At 36.3% G+C, this 21,881-nt stretch overlaps 1 long non-coding RNA gene across 1 annotated transcript in view; it reads right to left on the reverse strand.

Annotated features, from left to right (window-relative positions):
* The window catches only part of LOC106993460 (uncharacterized), a 31,328-nt gene extending 14,681 nt beyond the window's left edge, over positions 1-16,647 (reverse strand). The window contains exon 1 of the long non-coding RNA XR_013404271.1: positions 16,511-16,647. This is a non-coding gene — a long non-coding RNA (uncharacterized LOC106993460). The remainder of the gene's footprint in view (positions 1-16,510) is intronic.
* Between the last annotated feature and the right edge of the window lie 5,234 nt (positions 16,648-21,881).

The following is a 21,881-nucleotide window of genomic DNA, read 5'->3' on the forward strand; positions in this document are numbered from 1 at the left end:
ATGTTCAGAAATACTACTGATTGATTTTTGTATGTTAATTTTGTATACTGCAACTTTACTTAATTTGTTTTTCAGTTCTAAGATGTTTTAGTGGAGTCTTTTGGTTTTTCTAAATATAAGATTACATCATCTGCAAAAAGTGACAATATGACTTTCTTTTTTCCAATTTGGATGTCTTTTACTTCTTTCTCTTGCCTGATTACTCTGGCTAGGAGTTTCATTATTTTGTTGAAGAGGAGTGGTGAAAGTAGGCATCCTGTCTTATTCCAGTTCTTAGAGAAAAGGCTTTCAACTTTTCCCCATTCAGTATGTTAGCTGTGGGTTTGTCAGATATGGCCTTTGTTTGTTCAAATTTTTAATGAGAATTTTTTCAAGTACCTAAGACCTTCAAAATTTGAGTTTTTAATAGCTGTATAACATTTCAAATTATGAATGCACCCCAATTAATTTAATCAATTTATTGTTACAAAATTTTTTGGTGTTTTCAATACTAAACATTAATGAATATTTTTATAAACAATTTTTTTTTACTATATCTTATTAAGATTTTACTTGGCTAGATGCTAAGAAGTCGAAATAGAGAACGAGAGGTTATAAATAATTTTGAGACTTTTGATACCTTATGTCAAAAGTGCTTTACAAAAGGTTGTACCAAGTTACACTCCCACCAGAAGCTTGTGTATCATGCATTTTCACCAGCAAGACTGTAATTTTAAAATCTTAAGATAAAAATGGGATGTCATTGTTTGATGTGTATTTCATAAAAATTTTTGGTGATCAATTACACAGAACTAATTTTATGTGTATTAGTCATTTTTACTTCTTCTGTTAAGTATCTGCCTATTCTTTTTTTTTTTTTCCCTGAGACGGAGTCTCTCTCTGTCGCCCAGGTGCGAGTGCAGTGGCACAATCTTGGCTCACTGCGAGCTTCGCCTCCCAGGTTCACGCCATTCTCCTGCCCACAGCCTCCCGAGTAGCTGGGACTACAGGCGCCCACCACCACACTCGGCTAATTTTTTTTTATTTTTTAGTAGAGACGGGGTTTTACCATGTTAGCCAGGATGGTCTCGATCTCCTGACCTTGTGATCCGCCTGCCTCAGCCTCCCAAATTGCTGGGATTACAGGTGTGAGCCACCACTCCTGGCTGTATCTGCCTATTATTTACCAGTGTGTTTTTCTTTCAGATTAATGAATTCTTTACATGTTAAAGATAAAAACTTGTGTGACGTATTTCAGGTGAATATTTAGTCCAGGTTTCTTTGCCTTTGTAGTTTTATACTTTTAATGTATGTGTATATGCATATTTATGGATAAATGAATATATGTGAAATTGTGTGTGCATGTATATGAGTTAAAACCACTGTCCTTCCATCACTTTTATACATGGAGAGGGTCTAGGAAAGCCTATCTAGACATAATGTTTTAAATTCAATTGCAATTCATTAGAGCATATACATGAATATTCAATAACATGCAAAAAAAAATTTAAAAAGCCTATTTCTACACAGAGCAAGGGTAATTGCATTTGGGAACTTGAATAATTTCTCCAAAGAATATTTTTTGTAGGTAAGCAATTAAAAAACATATACATAAAAGATATAACAAGATGGCCAAATAGGAACAGCTCTGGTCTGCAGCTCCTAGTGGAATCAATGCAGAAGATGGGTGATTTCTGCATTTCCAACCAAGGTACCTGGTTCATCTCAGTGGGACTGGCTGGACAGTGGGTGCAGCCCAAGGAGAGCTAGCTGAAGCAGGGTGGGGCATCGCCTCACCCAGGAAGCACAAGGGGTCGGGGAATTCCCTTTCCTACCCAAGGGAAGCTGTGACAGATTGTACCTGGAAAAACGGGACACTCCCACCCAAATACTGCACTTTTCCCAAGGTCTTAGCAACAGGCAGACAAAGAGATTCTCTCCCATGCCTGACTTGGTGGGTCTCACGCCCTCGGAGCCATGCTCACTGCTAGCGCAGCAGTGTGAGATCAAACTGTGAGGTGGCAGCCTGGCTGGGGGAGGGGCGTCTGACTTTGCTGAGGCTTGAGTAGGTAAAGAGAGCAGCCGGGAAGCTCAACTAGGTGGAACCCAGTGCAGCTCAGCAAGGCCTACTGCCTCTAGACTCCACCTCTGTGGACAGGGCTTAGCTGAACAAAAGGCAGCATACAACTTCTGCAGACTTAAACATCCCTGTCTGACAGCTCTGAAGAGAGAAGTGGTTCTCCCAACATGGCATTTGAGTTCTGAGAACAGACAGACTGTATCCTCAAGTGGGTCCCTGCCCCCCTTGTAGCCTAACTGGGAGACATCTCCCAGTAGGGGCCAACAGACACCTCATATAGATGGGTGCCCCTCTGGGACGAAGCTTCCAGAGGAAGGATCAAGCAGCAATGTTTGCTGTTTTGCAATATTTGCTGCTCTGCAGCATCCGCTGGTGATACCCAGGTAAACAGGGTCTCCAGCAAACTCCAACAGACCTTCAGCTGAGGGACCTGACCATTAGAAGGAAAACTAACAAACAGAAAGGAATAGCATCAACATCAACAAAAAGGACATCTACACAAAACCCCATCTGTAGGTCACCAACATCAAAGACCAAAGGTAGATAAAATCACAAAGACGGGGAGAAACCAGCAGAAAAGCTGAAAATTCTAAAAATCTGAGCACCTCTTCTCCTCCAAAGGATCGCAGCTCCTCGCCAGCAATGGAACAAAGCTGGACAGAGAATGACTTTGATGAGTTGACAGAAGTAGGCTTCGGAAGGTCGGTAATAACAAACTTCTCCGAGCTAAAGGGAACATGTTCGAACCCATCGCAAAGAGGCTAAAAACTTTGAAAAAAAGTTAGACGAATGGCTAACTAGAATAACCTGTGTAGAGAAGAACTTAAATGACCTGATGGAGCTGAAAACCATGGCACGAGAACTTCGTGCCACATGCACAAGCTTCAGTAGCCAATTCCATCAAGTGGAAGAAAGGGTATCAGTGATTGAAGATCAAATTAATGAAATAAAGTGAGAAGGCAAGGTTAGAGAAAAAAGAGTAAAAAGAAATGAACAAAGCCTCCAAGAAATATGGGACTATGTGAAAAGACCAAATCTACGTTTGGCTGGTATACCTGAAAGTGATGGGGAGATTGGAACCAAGTTGGAAAACACTTTTCAGGATATTATCCAGGAGAACTTCCTGAACCCAGCAAGGCAGGCCAACCTTCAAATTCAGGAAATACAGAGAACACCACAAAGATACTCCCTGAAAAGAGCAACCGCAAAACACATAATCAGCAGATTTACCAAGGCTGAAATGAAGAAAAAAATGTTAAGGGCAGCTGGAAAGGAAGGTCAGGTTACCCAGAAAGTAAAGTCCATCAGACTAACAGCAGATCTCTCGGCAGAAACCCTACAAGCCAGAAGAGAGTGGGGGCCAATATTCAACATTCTTAAAGGAAAGAATTTTCAACCTAGAATTTCATATCCAGCCAAACTAAGCTTCATAAGTGGAGGAGAAATAAAATCCCTTACAGACAAGCAAATGCTGAGAGATTTTGTCACCACCAGGCCTGTCTTACGAGAGCTCCTGAAGGAAGCACCAAACACATAAAGAAACAACTGGTACCAGCCACTGCAAAAACATGCCAAATTGTAAAGACCATCGATGCTATGGAGAAATTGCATCAATTAACGGGCAAAATAACCAGCTAACATCAAAATGGCAGCATCAAATTCACATATGACAATATTAACCTTAAATGTAAATGGGCTAAATGCCCCAATTGAAAGACACAGACTGGCAAATTGGATAAAGAGTCAAGACCCATCACTGTGCTGTATTCAGGAGACCCATCTCATGTGCAGAGACACACATAGGCTCAAAATAAAGGGATGGAGGAAGATCTACCAAGCAAATGGAAAGCAAAAAAAAAGCAGGGGTTGCAATCCTAATCTCTGATAAAATAGACTTTAAACCAAGAAAGATCAAAAGAGACAAAGAAGGCCATTACATAATGGTAAAGGGATCAATTCAACAAGAGCTAACTATCCTAAATACATATGCACCCAATACAGGAGCACCCAGATTCATAAAGCAAGTCCTTAGAGACCTACAAAGAGACTTAGACTCCCACACAATAATAATGGGAGACTTTAACACCCCACTGTCAATATTAGACAGATCAACGAGACAGGTTAACAGGGATATTCAAGACTTGAACTCAGCTCTGCACCAAGCAGATCTAATAGACATCTACAGAACTCTCCACCCCAAATCAACAGAATATACATTCTTCTCAGCACCACATCACACTTATTCTAAAACTGACCACCTATTTGGAAGTAAAGCACTCCTCAGCAAATATAAAAGAACAGAAATCACAACAAACTGTCTCTCAGACCACAGTGCAATCAAATTAGAACTCAGGATTAAGAAACTCATTCAGAATCGCACAACTACGTGGAAACTGAACACTGTGGTCCTGAATGTCTACTGGGTACATAACGAAATGAAGGCAGAAATAAAGATGTTCTTTGAAACCAGTGGGAACAAAGACACAATGTACTAGAATCTCTGGGACACATTTAAAGCAGTGTGTAGAGGGAAATAAATGCCCACAAGAGAAAGCAGGAAAGATAAAAAATCGACACACTAACACCACAATTAAAAGAACTAGAGAAGCAACAGCAAACAAATTCAAAAGTCAGCAGAAGGCAAGAAATAACTAAGATCAGAGCAGAACTGAAAGAGATAGAGACACAAAAACCCTTCAAAAAATCAATGAATCCAGGAGCTGGTTTTTTGAAAAGATCAACAAAATTGATAGACTGCTAGCAAGACTAATGAAGAAGAAAAGAGAGAAGAATCAAATAGACGTAATAAAAAATGATAAAGGGGGTATCGCCACCGATCCCACAGAAATACAAACTACCATCAGAGAATACTATAAACACCTCTACTCAAATAAACTAGAAAATCTAGAAGAAATTGATAAATTCCTGGACACATACACCCTTCCAAGACTAAACCAGGAAGAAGTTCAATCTCCGAATAGACCAGTAACAAGTTCTGAAATTAAGGCAATAATTAATAGCCTGCCAACCAAAAAGAGTCCAGGACCAGAGAGATTCACAGCCGAATTCCGGTACCATTTCTTCCGAAACTATTCCAATCAATAGAAAAAGAGGGAATCCTCCCTAACTCATTTTATGAGGCCAGTATCATCCTGGTACCAAACCCTGGCAGAGACACAATAAAAAAAAGAGAATTTTAGGCCAATATCCCTGACATTGACATTTTGCATTGATGTGAAAATCCTCAATAAGATCCTGGCAAACCAAATCCAGCAGCACATCAAAAACTTTATCCACCACAATCAGGTCAGCTTAATCCCTGGGATGCAAGGCTGGTTCAACATATGCAAATCAATAAATGTAATCCATCACATAAACAGAACCAATAACAAAAACCACATGATTATTTCAATAGATGCAGAAAAGACCTTTGACAAAATTCAACAGCCCTTCATGCTAAAAACTCTCAATAAACGAGGTATTGATGGAACGTATCTCAAAATAATAAGAGCTATTTATGACAAACTGACAGCCAATATCGTACTGAATGGGCAAAAACTGGAAGCATTCCCTTTGAAAACTGGCACAAGACAAGGATGCCCTCTCTCACCACTCCCATTCAACATAGTATTGGAAGTTCTGGCCAGGGCAATCAGGCAAGAGAAAGAAATAAATGATATTCAATTAGGAAAAGAGGAAGTCAAATTGTCCCTGTTTGCATATGACATGATTGTACATTTAGAAAACCCCATTGTCTCAGCCCAAAATCTCTTTAAGCTGATAAGCAACTTCAGCAAAGTCTCAGGATACAAAATCAATGTGCAAAAATCACAAGCATTCTTATACACCAATAACAGACAAACACAAAGCCAAATCATGAGTGAACTCCCATTCACAATTGCTTCAAAGAGAATAAAATACCTAGGAATCCAACTTACAAGGGATATGAAGGACCTCTTCAAGGAGAACTACGAACCACTGCTCAATGAAATAAAAAACGACCCAGACAAATGGAGGAACATTCCATACTCACGGATAGGAAGAATCCACATCGTGAAAATGGCCATACTGCCCAAGGTAATTTATAGATGCAATGCCATCGCCATCAAGCTACCAATGACTTTCTTCACAGAATTGGAAAAAACTACTTTAAAGTTCATATGGAACCAAAAAAGAGCCCATATTGCCAAGAAAATTGTAAGTCAAAAGAACAAAACTGGAGGCATCATGCTACCTGACTTCAAACTCTATACAAGGCTACAGTAACCAAAACAGCATGGTACTGGTACCAAAACAGAGATATAGACCAATGGAACAGTACAGAGGCCTCAGAAATAACACCACACATCTACAACCATCTGATCTTTTACAAACCCGACAAAACAAGATATGGGGAAGGGATTCCCTATTTAATAAATGGTGCTGGGAAAACTGGCTAGCCATATGTCAAAAGCTGAAACTGGATCCCTTCCTTACACCTTACACAAAAATTAATTCAAGATGGATTAAAGACTTAGATGTTAGACCTAAAACCATAAAAACCCTAGAAGAAAACCTAGGCAATACCATTCAAGACATAGGCATGGGCAAGGACTTCATGACTGAAACACCAAAAGCAATGGCAACAAAAGTCAAAATAGAAAAATGGGATCTAATTAAACTAAAGAGCTTCTGCAAGGCAAAAGAAACTACCAACAGAGTGAACAGGCAACCTACAGAATGAGAGAAAATTTTTGCAATCTACCCATCTGACAAAGGGCTAATATCCAGAATCTACAAAGAACTCAAACAAATTTACAAGAGAAAAACAAACAAACCCATCAAAAAGTGGGCAAATTATATGAATGGACACTTCTCAAAAGAAGACAACTATGCAGCCAAGAGACACATGAAGAAATGCTCATCATCACTGGTCATCACAGATATGCAAATCAAAACCACAATGAGATACCATCTCACGCCAGTTAGAATGGCAATCATTAAAAAGTTAGGAAACAACAGATGCTGCAGAGGATGTGGAAAAATAGGAAAGTTTTTACTGTTGGTGGGAGTGTAAATTAGTTCAACCATTGTGGAAGACAGTGTGGTGATCCCTCAAGTATCTAGAACTAGAAATACCATTTGACCCAGCCATCCCATTACTGGGTATATACCCAAAGGATTATAAATCATGCCACATGCACACGTATGTTTACTGTGGCACTATTCACAACAGCAAAGATTTGGAACCAACCCAAATGTCCATCAGTGATAGACTGGATTATGAAAATGTGGCGCATACACACCATGGAATACTATGCAGCCATAAAAAAGGATGAGTTCATGTCCTTTGCAGGGACATGGATGAAGCTGGAAGCTATCATCCTGAGCAAACTCTCACAAGGACAGAAAAACAAACACCACATGTTCTCACTCACAGGTGGGAATTGAACAATGAGATCACTCGGACACAGGGTGGGGAACATCAGACACAGGGCAGGGAACATCTCCCACTGGGTCCTGTTGGGGGGTGGGGGGTGGGGCTGGAGGAGGGATAGCATTAGGAGAAATACCTAATGTAAATGACGAGTTGATGGGTGCAGCAAACCAGCATGGCACATGTATACGTAGGTATCAAACCTGCACGTTGTGCACATGTACCCTAAAACTTAAAGTATAATTAAAAAAAAAAAGAAAAAAAAAGAAAATTAGAGACGATAGTACCTTCACATTGCATTTTTGTGACACCAGCTTCAATAATGATCAATATACGGCCAATCTTGTTTCATGGAACACCATCTACTTTCTTAACCTCAGATTATTTTGCAACGAATTCTAGACATCATATTATTTTATCTGTCAAGTTTAGTATATATCTCTGAAAGGGAAGGGCTATTTTTTAAAACATAGCCACAAAACCATTATCATGGCTTTAAAAAGAACAATCATAATTTAATATCTTTAAATATAGCATCTGTGTTTGCATTTCTTCCACTGTCTTAATTTTGTAAAAATTTTCTTGAATCAGGACCCAGATAAGGTTCATATGTTGTGATTAGTTATATATGTCAAGTTATTATTTGTATATTCCCTATATAGGTTTTTTTTGTTTTTTGTTTGTTTTGTTTTTTTGCTCCTGAGTTGAATAAACTAGGTCATTTGCTCTGTAGAATCTACTCATTACAGATTTTTGGTCACATCTCCTTGGGGCTCATTGGCAAGTTCCTCCATCTCTTGTTACTTCCTTTAAATTAGTAGTTAGGACTATTGATTGATCAGTTTCAGGGTTTCCTTTTGTTTTTGCAAGACTACCTCATAGGTGATGTTTATTTTAATCAGGAACTGTTTACCCTTTGCTTGATCCTATTTTTTATGGTTTCAATCAATGATGATATTTGCTGAAATCTATCAGTTCATTAGGAGTTACAAAACGTTGATATTCTATCATTCTTTGTTTATTTCTTAGCTGAAATTCTTCTGTAAATAAAAACTTAAGCTTCATCAACTATTTGACTACTTTGAGATATAATTCACATGAGAAACACTTACTTTTATTTATTTACCAGTTTTCAAAATAACGATTCCATTATTTAGCATCCTCCAAAGGTGATGATAAAGTTATTGCTGGATATTTTTATACCTGTATGAACTCATGGATTGACTTTAAACATACAGTTATGTGTCACTTAATAATATTCTAAGAAATGTGTCACTAGACAATTTCATCATCATGAGAACTTCATAGAGTGTATTCACACAAATGTAGATGCTATATAGCCTTCTATACATCTAGATTATAAGGTATGGCCTATTTCTCCTTGCTACAAATCTGGACAGCTTGTTACCACACTGAATACATTACTCAACTGTAACACAATGGCAAGTATTTGTGTATCTAACACAGAGAAGGTACAGTAAAAATATGATATAAAAGGTTAAAAATGGTACACCCGTATAGGGCACTTACCATGAAAGGAGCTTGCAGGACTGGAAGTCGTTCTGGGTGAGTCAATGAGTGAATGGTGAGAGAATGTAAAGACCTAGGATATTACTGTACACTACATAGATTTTAACTAGCACATTATATACTTAGGCTATATTAAGTTTATTTAAGAATATTTCTGGCTGGGCATGGTGGCTCACGCCTGTAATCCCAGCACTTTGGGAGGCCAAGACGGGTGGATCACAAGGTTAGGAGTTTGAGACCAGCCTGGCCAACATGGTGAAAACCTGTCTCTACTAAGAATACAAAAATTAGCCAGGCATGGTGGCACACGCCTGTATTCCCAGCTGCTGGAGAGGCTGAGGCAGAAGAATCACTTGAACCCAAGAGGTAAAGATTGCAATGAGCCGAGATCACACCACTGCACTCCAGCCTGGGCAACAGAGCAAGACTCCATCTCAAAAAAAAAAAAAATCTTCAATAATAAATTAACCAAAACTGACTGTAACTTTTTTACTTTATAAACTTTTTAATCTTTTTAAACTTTTGACTCTTTTATAATAACAGCTTAAAATATAAATGCATTGTACAGCTGTACAAAAATATTTTCTTCCTTTACATCCTTATAAGCTTTTTCTATTTTTAATTTTTAAGTTTTAAGTTTTTACACTTTTTTGTCAAAAAAACAAAGACGCACACACATTAATCTAGGCCTACAAAGGATTGGGACCATCGATATCACTGTCTTCCACCTCGACATCTTGTCTCACTAGAAGGCCTTAGAGCTGTCATATTCTACAGTAACAATGCCTTCTTCTAGAATACTTCCTGAAGGACATGCCTGAGACTGTTTACAGTTAACTTTTCAATATATAAGCAGAAGGAATACACTCTAAAATAACAAATAAATTTATAGTATGGTAAATGCTAGGCAATAAAAATGTTCAGCTCCATTATAATTTTATGAAACCACCAACCAGTCGTTATGCAGTGCATGATTATATCTGAAGTACTTAATTCCATAGTTGTTATTATTACTGATGCTCAAATTGTCCCAGATTTGTTTAGTGGGAACTTAATCAGGTCAGAGTCTGTGTTTTTTTGAAACAACTCTAAGTCTTTAATAGCACCCCTCCTTTCTGATAGGACAAACTCTTTTGGGCTCAACTTGTACATCTCCTGTCCTATGCCTTGCACTGGGTATTTATCCAAAAAGCCAGTTCTAAATCCCGACGTTAGTCACAATATGGCAACTAAGAGCGTTCATTACTCCTAAGTAGCCATTTCTCCTATATCTTTTCAGTGGACAGACTAGGAATTATATGTATATACATGTACATATTTACTTGTTATTTCCTGTAAATTAGTAGTAGAGTATTGCTTGATCAGATTCAGGGTTTGGTTTTGTTATTGCAAAACTCCTCACAGATGGTATTTTTACCAGTAACTACATATATACAGTTTCTGTATTTCCTATATACTGTTGATTCTAATTATTCACAGTAGATATGTTCTATAAAGTTACAGAGTACAACTGAATTAGAGAATACTGAAACATTGCACCTAGGAGAAATGCAGAATTAGATACCTGCAAGCCTCTGGTTACAACATTTTTTGTCAACCAATCATTATATAACCTGTTGTATATGTGCTTCTGTATAAAGATACTTTATTTAATATACATTGTTGATTCATTAACATTGAACTTACAGGTAACACTATGACTCACGCTTGAGTCAAGCACAGACTGCAGAAAGGACACTTGCTTAAAGTATGACAGCTCGCTTAGTGCAGTAGCTCACACCTGTAGTCCCGGCACTTTGGGAGGTTGAGGCGGGCGGATCACTTGAGGCCAGGAGTTCAAGACCAGCCTGGACAAGATGGCGAAAACTTGTACCTACTAAAAATACAAAAATTATCTGGGCATGGTGGCATGTGCCTGTAGTTCCAGCTACTTGAGAGGCTAAGGTTGGAGGATCACTTGAGCCCAGGAGGTGGAAGCTGCAGTGAGCAGTGATCATACCACTGTACTCCAACTTGGGTGATGGAATGAAACCCTGTCTCAATCAATCAACATGAGAGCTGGAACAAAAAAGGAAAGTGTTGCTTTATCGACCTCAAACTGGGAAGCTATGTGTCTGGTGACTCAAATATTTTGCCACTCTGAATACATCCGTGGATGACCACAAAAGTGTCATGAATATTGATTTTTTTGAATTACAAATAAATTTTAGCAAGTAAGAGGATTCACAAATACAAATCATAAAGAGAATCAACTGTATATGTATGTAAATATATGTACATATATAGTGATAGTTACAGTGATATAGCTATCGTTATATATTTTTAAGATAAAAAGCATCAGAATTTATATTTTAAATTCAGGACAATGGAGTTTTTACTAAATCTTCTGAGTCTTACATCTGTATCTCCTTTCTCTCATGCTGAAAATCTTGGTTCTCAATGACACTAACATAATTCCAAGCCAGGATCAATGACAAACAAAAAACCAATTTGAAACCACAACAGGATCTGCATTATTGACTTTTCCTTTTGCCTCAGGCTCCAATATGACACAGCATGGTACTGGCACTGCTCCTGCCTTTATCTAAAATTTTTATTTTTTTGCATTTTTATTTTTTAAAAAATATTGCTCTATGTGTGTGTGTGTGTGTGTGTGTGTGTGTGTGTATTTGAGACAGGTTTATACAACTGAATTAGAGAATACTGAAACATTGCTCCTAGGAGAAATGCATTATATATTAAATAAAGTATCTTTATACAGAAACACACATACAACAGGTTATATAATGATTGGTTGACAAAAAATATAACCAGAGGCTTGCAGGAATCTAATTCTGCATTTCTCCGAGGAGCAATGCTTCAGAATTCTCTAACTCAGTTGTATAACCCCGTCTCAAATATATGTGTATATATATACACACACAGAAACACATATATATATATATATTTGAGACAGGGTCTAGCTCTGCTGCCCAAGTGGGAGTGCAGTGATGCAATCACAGCTCATTACTGTATTTGTTTTGAGTCCCTTATATTTTGTGTCTGAGGCAAATGACTTCTTCCCTCACTCTAGTCCTGGCCCTGAATAATTCCTCACTTAATTTATTCAGGAAGAACATTCACCAGTCTCAGAAAACAAAAACAAAAAAACTCCACAGCTATCAGTAATTACAGGAAACAGTTTAAGGTCTTGTTGTGGTTACTTTTATCCTTAGTATATATCACACCAAGATACACAAATTACTGGGTTTTAAAAAAACTTAAAACAGTCTGCTTAGCTCAGTGGGGATGGGGGCACTTCTCAGGGCACTTAGGGTCTCAGAGCCACTTCTCTCAGGCTTGAGGCCTGACGTTCAATGTGAAAAGCAATAAAAAGAAAAAAAAGACAAATAAATAAATAAATAGCTCTGAATGGTTTCTGAATACAGCAGTTAGGTTCATTTTTCATTTTATTCTGATTTTTAGAAAATTCATTTTAAAACTCAAAAGCAAAATAAATTAAGAGAACGTGAAATTGTAAATAAGAACATCGATATAACACACTGTAAATGTATACACTTGGTCTCTCTTTTCTTAGCTTTTTTAAAAGATGTAATATTATATAATGTAATTATAATGATATTCTGTTGTATTTGTAACATATGATGTAATATGTGTAACAACAATAGCACAAAAACAGAAAGCAAAAATACGGCTATATAGAATAACATTTCTATATCTCACTAAACATAAGTATAATTCTGAAGTAGACTGTGATACATTAGTATGTGTTTGGGAAGTCCTACAGCAACCACTAGTAGAATAAATGTTTATAATACAGTGAAAAAGATGAGATAAATTTAAAAATCACACTAAAAATTATTCATTTTTCTATAAAAGACAGCTGAAAAGAAAGAATAAGAATGCATAATATAGAAAACAGATGTGAAATGGTAGACATAAATCCAACTATAATAATAGTATTAAATATGAATGAATTAATCCAATCAAAAAGCATAGATTACCAGGCTCGATTTAAAAAATAAATTGTAGCTATGTTCTGTCTGCAGGAGATACACTTTAGATTCAGATACAATTAGATTGAAAGTAAAAGAGTGACAAAAGATACATCATGCAAAAAGCAACTATGAGAAAGCTAAAGTGGCTATAGTAATATCAGACAAAGTAGACTTTACAACAAAAATGTTATTAGAGAATAAGAAATGTTTTATAATGATAAAAGGAATAATCCATCAGGAAGATAAAACATTTACAAAGATATATGAACTTAACAACTGAGCCATAAAACACGTCAAATAAAAACTAATAAAAATGAAAAAGGAAATAGACAATTGGACAGTAATTGGAGACTCCAATACCCCACTTTCAATAATGACCCCATTACCCTACTTGCAATTAAAAAAACAACACTAGGCAGAATATCAAAAAGTAAACAGAAGATGTGAACAACACTACAAATCGCCTGAATCTAACAGAAATCTATAGAACACTCTACCCTACAGTAGCAGAATACACGTTTTTCTCAAGTGCTCATGGAACACACTCTAGGATAAAGTATATGCTAGACCACAAAACAAGCCTTAATAAATATACAGGTATTGGAATTAAATAAATTTTGTTTTCCAACCACAAAGGAATAGAATTTTAGATCAAAAATGGAAATAAATTTGGAAAGTTCATAAATATGTGGAAGTTAATCATACTCGTAAATTACTAAAGGGTAAAATCACAAGGGAAATTAAAAAAATATTTTGAGATGCATGAACCGAAGACTAATATACCAAAACTTATGAGATACAGATACAGCAGTGCTTAGAGGGAAATTATAGCTATAAATACCTATATTAAAAAAGAAGAAAGACTGCAAATCAATAACCTAAACTTCCACCTTAAGACAATGGAAGAGGAGCAAACGAAACCTAAAGCAAGCAGGGGAAGAAATAATAGAAATGAAAGTGGAGATAAATAATATAGATAATGGAAAAACAACAAAGAAAAACAAAATTGGCTGGACGTGGTGGCTCACGCCTGTAATCCCAGCACTTTGGGAGGCCAAGGCAGGCGGATCACGAAGTCAGGAGATTGAGATCATCCTGGCTAACACAGTGAAACCCCGTCACCACTAAAAACACAAAAAACTTAGCGGGGCGTGGTGCAGGCGCCTGTAGTCCCAGCTACTCAGGAGGCTGAGGCAGGAGAATGGCGTGAACCTGGGAAGCAGAGCTTGCACTGAGCCGAGATCGTGCACCTGCACTCCAGCCTGGGCGAGAGAGCAAGACTCCGTCTCAAAAAAAAAAAAAAAAAAAAAAAAATCAAAAATTGCTTCTTTGAAAAAAGATATAAAAGTTGATAAAACTTTTAATTAGGCTAACCAAGAAAAAAGAGAGAAGACTCATATTATCAAGATCAGGAATGAAAGAAGATGAAAGAAGGCATGTGAGATATATGTGAATTGTGGGGAGCTAGTGGACAGACTGTAGTGGTTGAATAGTCCCCCCAATACCCCCAAAAGATGTCTGTGCCCTAATCCTCAGAACTGTGGATGGCACCTCATTTGGAAGAAAGGTCTTTGTAGATGTAATTAAGTAAAGAATCTTGAAATAAGATCAATCTGGAATATTCAGGTATGCCTTAAATCCAATGGCAAGTGTCCTTATGAGAGACAGAAAAGGAGCAGACACAGAGAGAATAAGGGTATGTGAAGATGGAGGCAGAGATTAGATTTTGTTTTCACAAGCCAAGGAAGCACAGGAATTCTAATAGCCACCAGAAGGTGGAAGAGGAAAGGAAGAATTCTTCCCTAGACCCTCCAGATGGAGTGTGGCCCTGCTAATTCCTTGATTTCAGACTTCTGGCCCCCAGAAATGAGACAATAATGTTTTATGCCACCAAATTTATAGCATTTTGTTATAGCATCCCTGGGAAATTAATAGAGAAGGAATGTTCCTCAACCTGATAAAAGGTATTTATGAAAACCATAGCTAACATCATACTTAATGGTGAGACACAATGCTTCTCTCTTACAATCAAGAAAAACAATGTCCAATTTTTCAGCTTCTAGTCAACATTGTACTGTGGGTTCTAGAAAAGGAATTAGGCAAGAAAATTAAATAAAACGAATCCATATGGAAAAAGTAAAACAGTCTCTCTTCACAAATGACATGATTGTGTGTATGTAACCCTCTAAGGAATCCACAAAAGCAAATAATCAAGACTGTGTGATACTAATATAAGGACAGACATACACCAATGAAATATAATTGAGAGTCCAGAAACCCAACCTTATACATACGGTCAATTGATTTTTGGTAAGTTTGCCAAACAAATTCAATGACAGAAAACAATAGTCTTATAAAAATATAGTGCTGGGACTATTTTGTGTGTGAAGAAATGGGTATAATTCCTCTTTTATTGTCTCTCTAAACTGAAACAAGTTCCAGCAAAATACTACATAATATGGAGCAGCAGCCTCGTGACCTAGTGTTCTAGCTAATACTGAGGTAATGTTATTCTAACTTTTCACTTCTCCTTCATATATATACACATATATATACACACACACATATATATATGATGATGATTTTTTTAAAGTCACCGATAATCCCACTTGAAAAAAGTTCTCTCTCTTTCCATCCACACTGATCTTTATATAATTCATTGTTTAAATTTATTTTTAGTTTTATATATTTACTTTTTGGAGACAGGGTCTTGCTCTGGTGCCCAGGCTGGGGTGCAGTGGCCCAATCATAGCTCACTGCAGCCTCAAACTCCTGGGCTCAAGCAATCCTCTCGCCTTAGTGTCCGGAGTAGCTAGTACTGCTGGTGTGTGCCACCACGTTCAGCTAATTTATATTTTTATTTTTTGTAGAGACAGGTCTCATTATATTCCAGGCTGGTCTCTAATTCCTGGCCTCAAGCAATCCTTCTGCCTCAGCCTCCCAAAGTGCTAGGATTATAGGCATAAGCCACCACACCTAGCCTATATAATTTTTTACACAAAACTCAGTGTTCTCTTTTTAAACTTAACACTATGATAACATGCAAAAAACTGTTTTCACAGCTGTCATTTTAATGACAGCATTTATTTTATTAAATTCTTTTAAGGAACAGTAAGTAGTTGTAACAATAGGCAATTCAAAGGCCAAATATGAATTATCAAAGCTATACTATATAAATGAATGAACCGGTATCATATATGATCTCTACATATCTTACAAATAAAGATAATTCATGTTCAAAGCAGAGAATACAAGCAAATTCAGAAGCTGAGCTCTGTTTACCTTTACATTACAAGGGCTATCCACAGGTTAATCAAGGACCTGGCTATTAAAAACAAATGTCTGCACTTGAAAGCACAGATTGCTCCTCCTCTGTGTTATGAAGTGTGACAATATGAAACTTAAGCTTACCTGTAAAAACTAAAATACATCTTTATTATAATGGAACTAATTTTAATTTTTCTTCCCAACCACATATCTTAAAGGTTTCTACCCAATGCTACATACCTTAAAGGTTTTTTGTTCAGAAACCTCCACTTTTCAAGGTACCAATTTCTATATAGGCTCAGGCAACATCAACTGCAATGAAAATTTAAAAATTAAATGTATAATGGCTCTAAAAGTAGAGTATTTTACTTATTGCTCTGATAAAGTCCAAAATATGTTACTGATGGACTGGCAACATTCCTCCACCTGGTGATTCAGGAATCTAGGCTCTTTTCATCTTGAGGCTCCACCATCGTCAAAATGTGGCTTCCAAAGTCACCATACATGTTTACACCACGGCATGGAAGGGGAAATGCAGAATTGTGTGTCTTTTCTAAGGTGAAAGGCTTCCACTCACATTCCACTAGCTAGAACCCAGTCACTTGGCCATTACAAGGAAGGCTTAAAACATCATTTACGAACCATCTGTCCTGGAAGAAGAGGAAATTCTGGCCAGTCTAGTCAGTCTTTGCTACACTTTGTCAGCAGCTGTTTTTGTTTAATAAGCTCTTTAATTCTCTTATTATTCAAATAAGAGAATTTTATCCTTTTAATTAGTCTAGAAAAATTAGATTTTTAACTAATTAAAGTTGGTCTTTGATCAATACACATGAATGTACATTTGGTAATGTTCCATTAAAATGCCAGGAACATTATTTTTAATCTTTGCAAACAAAAGAACAAAAAAGCAAAGGAGCTAAAAGGAGTGAGAATGTAAATAATGTGAGATCTAATGCCTTTCAAGCTATAATCCATTTTTAATTACTTATATGTATGGCAAATTTTACTCCTCAGTTTTTTTTGTATATAACCAAGAGTTGATGGGAAGTTTTACTTCTCAGTTGTGTTTTATGTATATGACCAAGAGTTGATTTTATATACTTAAACTCTATACTTATCATGAAAGAAACTTCTCACACTAATCAATTCACATAATACTCCTGAGTTTAGACAATGCCATTTAAAATTCTTTATTTGAGACAAAATGGACAAGAAAATAAGGGTTTTATTCAAAGCCACAAAGGGAAGCAGCATGTGATTCCCAGTACTATACTCACAACAAATTTTCCCTCTAGAAAGGAACCAACTGAATTCTTTATGTTTTTTATATTGGTAGAAATGCAGTAGAAAATGGAAATTAAAATAAGTGAGGGAAATACACACAATAGTATCTTAAAATTAGTATACAAAATTATAAAACCGGAACACAATCAGTTTTAGACATGCATGATTTTCTTTCAAACAGTAATATTCTCATGTAAAATTACTGAATAATAAAGTATTCATGTGTGAACAGTCATTTTCATTTTCTAGTATCTTGCACAAGTATAACTATACATTTTAAAAATCTATATTGAAGTGTACAATCTAGGATGTTCACTAATACAAAGGTGTTAAACTCACATCATAAAATGTCATGTAATAAAACATTCTTCACAATATTTGTTCTAAAAAGTGGTTAAAGCCCATGTCCAAATACCTATATAGAGAGCTCTTAACTGAGTTAACTTTAGAAAATAAAGAGCAGAAATATAAATATACTGTGTGTTTTATAATTAATATTAAACTTGATGCTGTTTCATATTTTGATAAGAATACCAGTATGCTAAAGTGCATAAGAGAATGAACAATTTTTACTTAAAAAAAAATTAAGGGCCGGGCGCGGTGGCTCAAGCCTGTAATCCCAGCACTTTGGGAGGCCGAGACGGGCGGATCACGAGGTCAGGAGATCGAGACCATCCTGGCTAACACGGTGAAACCCCGTCTCTACTAAAAAATACAAAAAACTAGCCGGGCGAGGTGGCGGGCGCCTGTAGTCCCAGCTACTCGGAAGGCTGAGGCAGGAGAATGGCGTAAACCCGGGAGGCGGAGCTTGCAGTGAGCTGAGATCTGGCCACTGCACTCCAGCCCGGGCTACAGAGCAAGACTCCGTCTCCAAAAAAAAAAAAAAAAAAAAAAAATTAAGGTAGCCATCTCAATCACACTTGCTTCAAAGGTACAAGAATACCAGCAAAAGTTTCTTTAAGATCATGTGAATGGTTCTCAGGACATTTCTGTGTCCTCTGGCACCTGAAGACATTGCCTGAATTTCATCAAATGTTTCTTGATTTCAATTTTCCTTTGGTAATTCATCTCTTAGTTACAATATAACTTCTTTGACTACTTGTTTGTGTTTCTAGATGCAGAATTATTTTGTCAGGGAAAAGTAAGTTGATGTGTAACTTGCAGAAACTTCCAGAAGACTCTGATCAATAATACTATTTGAAGTTCTTCCCGATGATGTCAACGGTAAAGCTCTGAATCAGGAGGCAAAAGCAAGCCTTGGAAAGCTATCTTATTTTTCAAAATGTCAGTAAGGTAAGCCTAGTATATTTCAGGTGCCAGTCCTACAAATTTACATGAGGGGAAACATGTAAACAAATTTTAAAATGTGTAATAGGTGCTACATTAGAATGCTGTACCTAGTACAATTGAGGAACAAGGAAGAATCTGACCAATTCTACCCATCGTGTCAATAATGATTCCATAAAGAAGGTTAACATCAGGGCTGAACAGTGTCTTCAAAATTAGTAGGTATCCCCCAAGTGTATGTTGTGGAATGGAGTGGGCTGAGTAAAAACAGCATGAACAAAGGTAAAAAGGCTTAAGTAGCACAACATGTTAGTGGAATTAAAGTAGTTTAGTATGATTTTCATTGAATGGGGGGCTGAGATGGGCATGATATGAAAGAAACAATAGAAAGGCAGGATAAAGTCGTTACAAAAAACATTTCTCTCATGCTATGGAGTTTGGATTTCTTCCTATAGGCGATGAAGAACCACTGAGAAGGAGTGATTGACATGATCTTCCTGAGAAATAATTCTGACAGTTATATGGAAGAAACAGCAAAACTGAAGGTGTTACAATTGTTAGGCTGTTACAGTGATCCAGAAGAGAGCTAAGGAGGCAGTCCGAAGAGAGGCCATACCAAAGAGGATAGAGAGGATAGCAGAGATGTTAAGAAAGTATATGGCTCAGGGCATGATTGCTTATTCAATGTGACAGATGCAAAATGGGAGGTGTAAAAAAGATGACTCTCAAGTTTCTGGTTTGATTACTGGATTGTTTATGGCTTCATTCACCAAAACTTGAATTGCTGGAGAAAGAAAAGATTTGGAGATGAGTATAATATGTTTCCTTTTGGATATGTTGATTCTGAGTGCCTTATGGGATATTTAGATAGAGAACTCATTTAATGAGTGTACAAAACAAACAAACAAACAGCAAGTATACCATAAGCAACAATTAGAGAGGCATAAGAAAACAGATAGGACCACCAAAGAAGTAAACAGAGTTTCACATAATGGGCAACAATGTTCTGTTCTGCAGGGAAGGTAATTAAGATGAAGACTGAAGAAAGTCTTTTTGGTTAATTTGATTTGGATTGGGCAATTTGATCAACAGTTTCATTATGACTTCCAACAATAAATAGTTACTGGAGGTTTTAATGAGGTAGATTTAAGAGTGAATAGGAGAGGACTTCGCGGTAGTAAAATGAAATGGCAGCTACCTACATCCGTCATAAACAATACAGAACAACAAGAAGAACAAATAAATCTACACAAAATACACCCTAAGCCTAACAAGAAAAATAATATAGCCAAATGTCAAATAATTATAAGTAAAAAAATTAAAAGCACCAAATCCAAGTGAGTGATCTTTCACATTTCTACCATAAGCCTTTGTAGCAAGCAAGGGCAGTCCAAAGAAGAACATACACAATAAAGAAAAACGGATCTAGTGGCAGGCCTAAAATTAGTCTAAAATCATAAGCAGAGATATAAATTCTATCCTAGGTGTAAAAATATAAAGTATCTCAGTATCACAACACTTATTACAGGATAGCTTCAGGCAGTGGAGAAAGGCAAAAAGAATAGGCAAGTTGCCTTTTGGCAACTGGATGGTGAAGGGGAAAAGAAGCAATAGGAGAAATTCAGGGTCCTGTAAGACAAAAACAAAACAAAAAGAACTGGAACACACATAATCCCTCCCTCTATTACGAAGTTAAAAAAAAACACCCACTAAAGAAACTGTACTTTTCTATGCTGACGGAGAGAGTGCTTGTGAACTAGCAATCTTACAACCCCTCAAATTCAAATAAACGAATGGAAGGAAATGGAATAAATCTATATCATGGTAGTATGAGAAATCAGCAAACAATAATTAACATGCATTGGCTGATGAAAATTCTCTACCAATAGCAACCATTAAAGCAGAAGAAAATTGTAACACAACATATCAAACTGAATAAAATCCTCAAATAAGCATTTGGGGATATGAAAAAGCACCGTGAATTGGAAATTCAAAATATGAAAAACAGAAATAGATAAAAAAAAAAGGACTAAATTGAAAGATTATTGAATTCAAGAAAGAAATGGAAGGGGGGAATTATAAATGAAGACTAAATTACAAGGTGCCCAAAGGAAAAGAGACTAATGAAAACTTAGGCACTGGATAGATGCAAAATAAATAAATATGATACAGAAAAAAAGAAAAAAGGGTCAGAAAGAGAGTGAAAGTTGAACAAAAGATAAATAACTCACGTATAACTGGAGTCCCTGAAGAAGAAATAAAAATCAATGGAACAGAACTAATATTTAAAATTATAATCCATGAAAAATTATCAGAAATAAAAAGGATCTGAATCTACATTTTGAAATGGATTTCCAGTTAACTGGAAAAGTAAACTTTGAATGTTAACTCCAAGACATATCTCAGTAAAACTATTTAAACTTGAAAAAAATATTTTAATCCTTGAGGATTCAGGGATATGTGACCAAATAATTTACAAGGGCAAAATAATTAAACTGATATCAGATTTCTCAAAAAATCTATGCAAAGGAAGACAACAAATTTTCAAAAAACTGAAAGTGTGAACCAAGATTTTATATTCAGTCAAGTTGCCCTTCAGTACACAACACTATAATAGAAAAACAGCTTCAAACATATAATTTAGATAATTATGTACCCATGAACCATTCATGAAGATCTACTAATGAATGAGCTTCACTCAACAAGAGATGACTGAAAAACTTCAGCAAAATAAAATTATGATATTTACTATATTTAATAGTAGCTTTCAGACTAAACCAACAGTAGGAACGAGAGTGCAAAACCAATACACAAACATTATATGTTGCAATCAGGTAGAAATAAAGCAACGAAAAAATGGGAGCAGAAGTTACATTAAAATAATTGATTGCTGTATAGACAATAAGCGTTAATTAAGGGCATTAAAACCTGACAAACTAGATAGTAAATATTAATAAGAAAATGGAGAATAAAGTATAAATACAAAGGTAACCACTAGAATAAAAATTCTTAAGTATCAGCAAAAAATTTTCATAAAACT

Source organism: Macaca mulatta, chromosome 14, assembly GCF_049350105.2.
Source record: "Macaca mulatta isolate MMU2019108-1 chromosome 14, T2T-MMU8v2.0, whole genome shotgun sequence".
Classification (NCBI taxonomy): Eukaryota; Metazoa; Chordata; class Mammalia; order Primates; family Cercopithecidae; genus Macaca; species Macaca mulatta.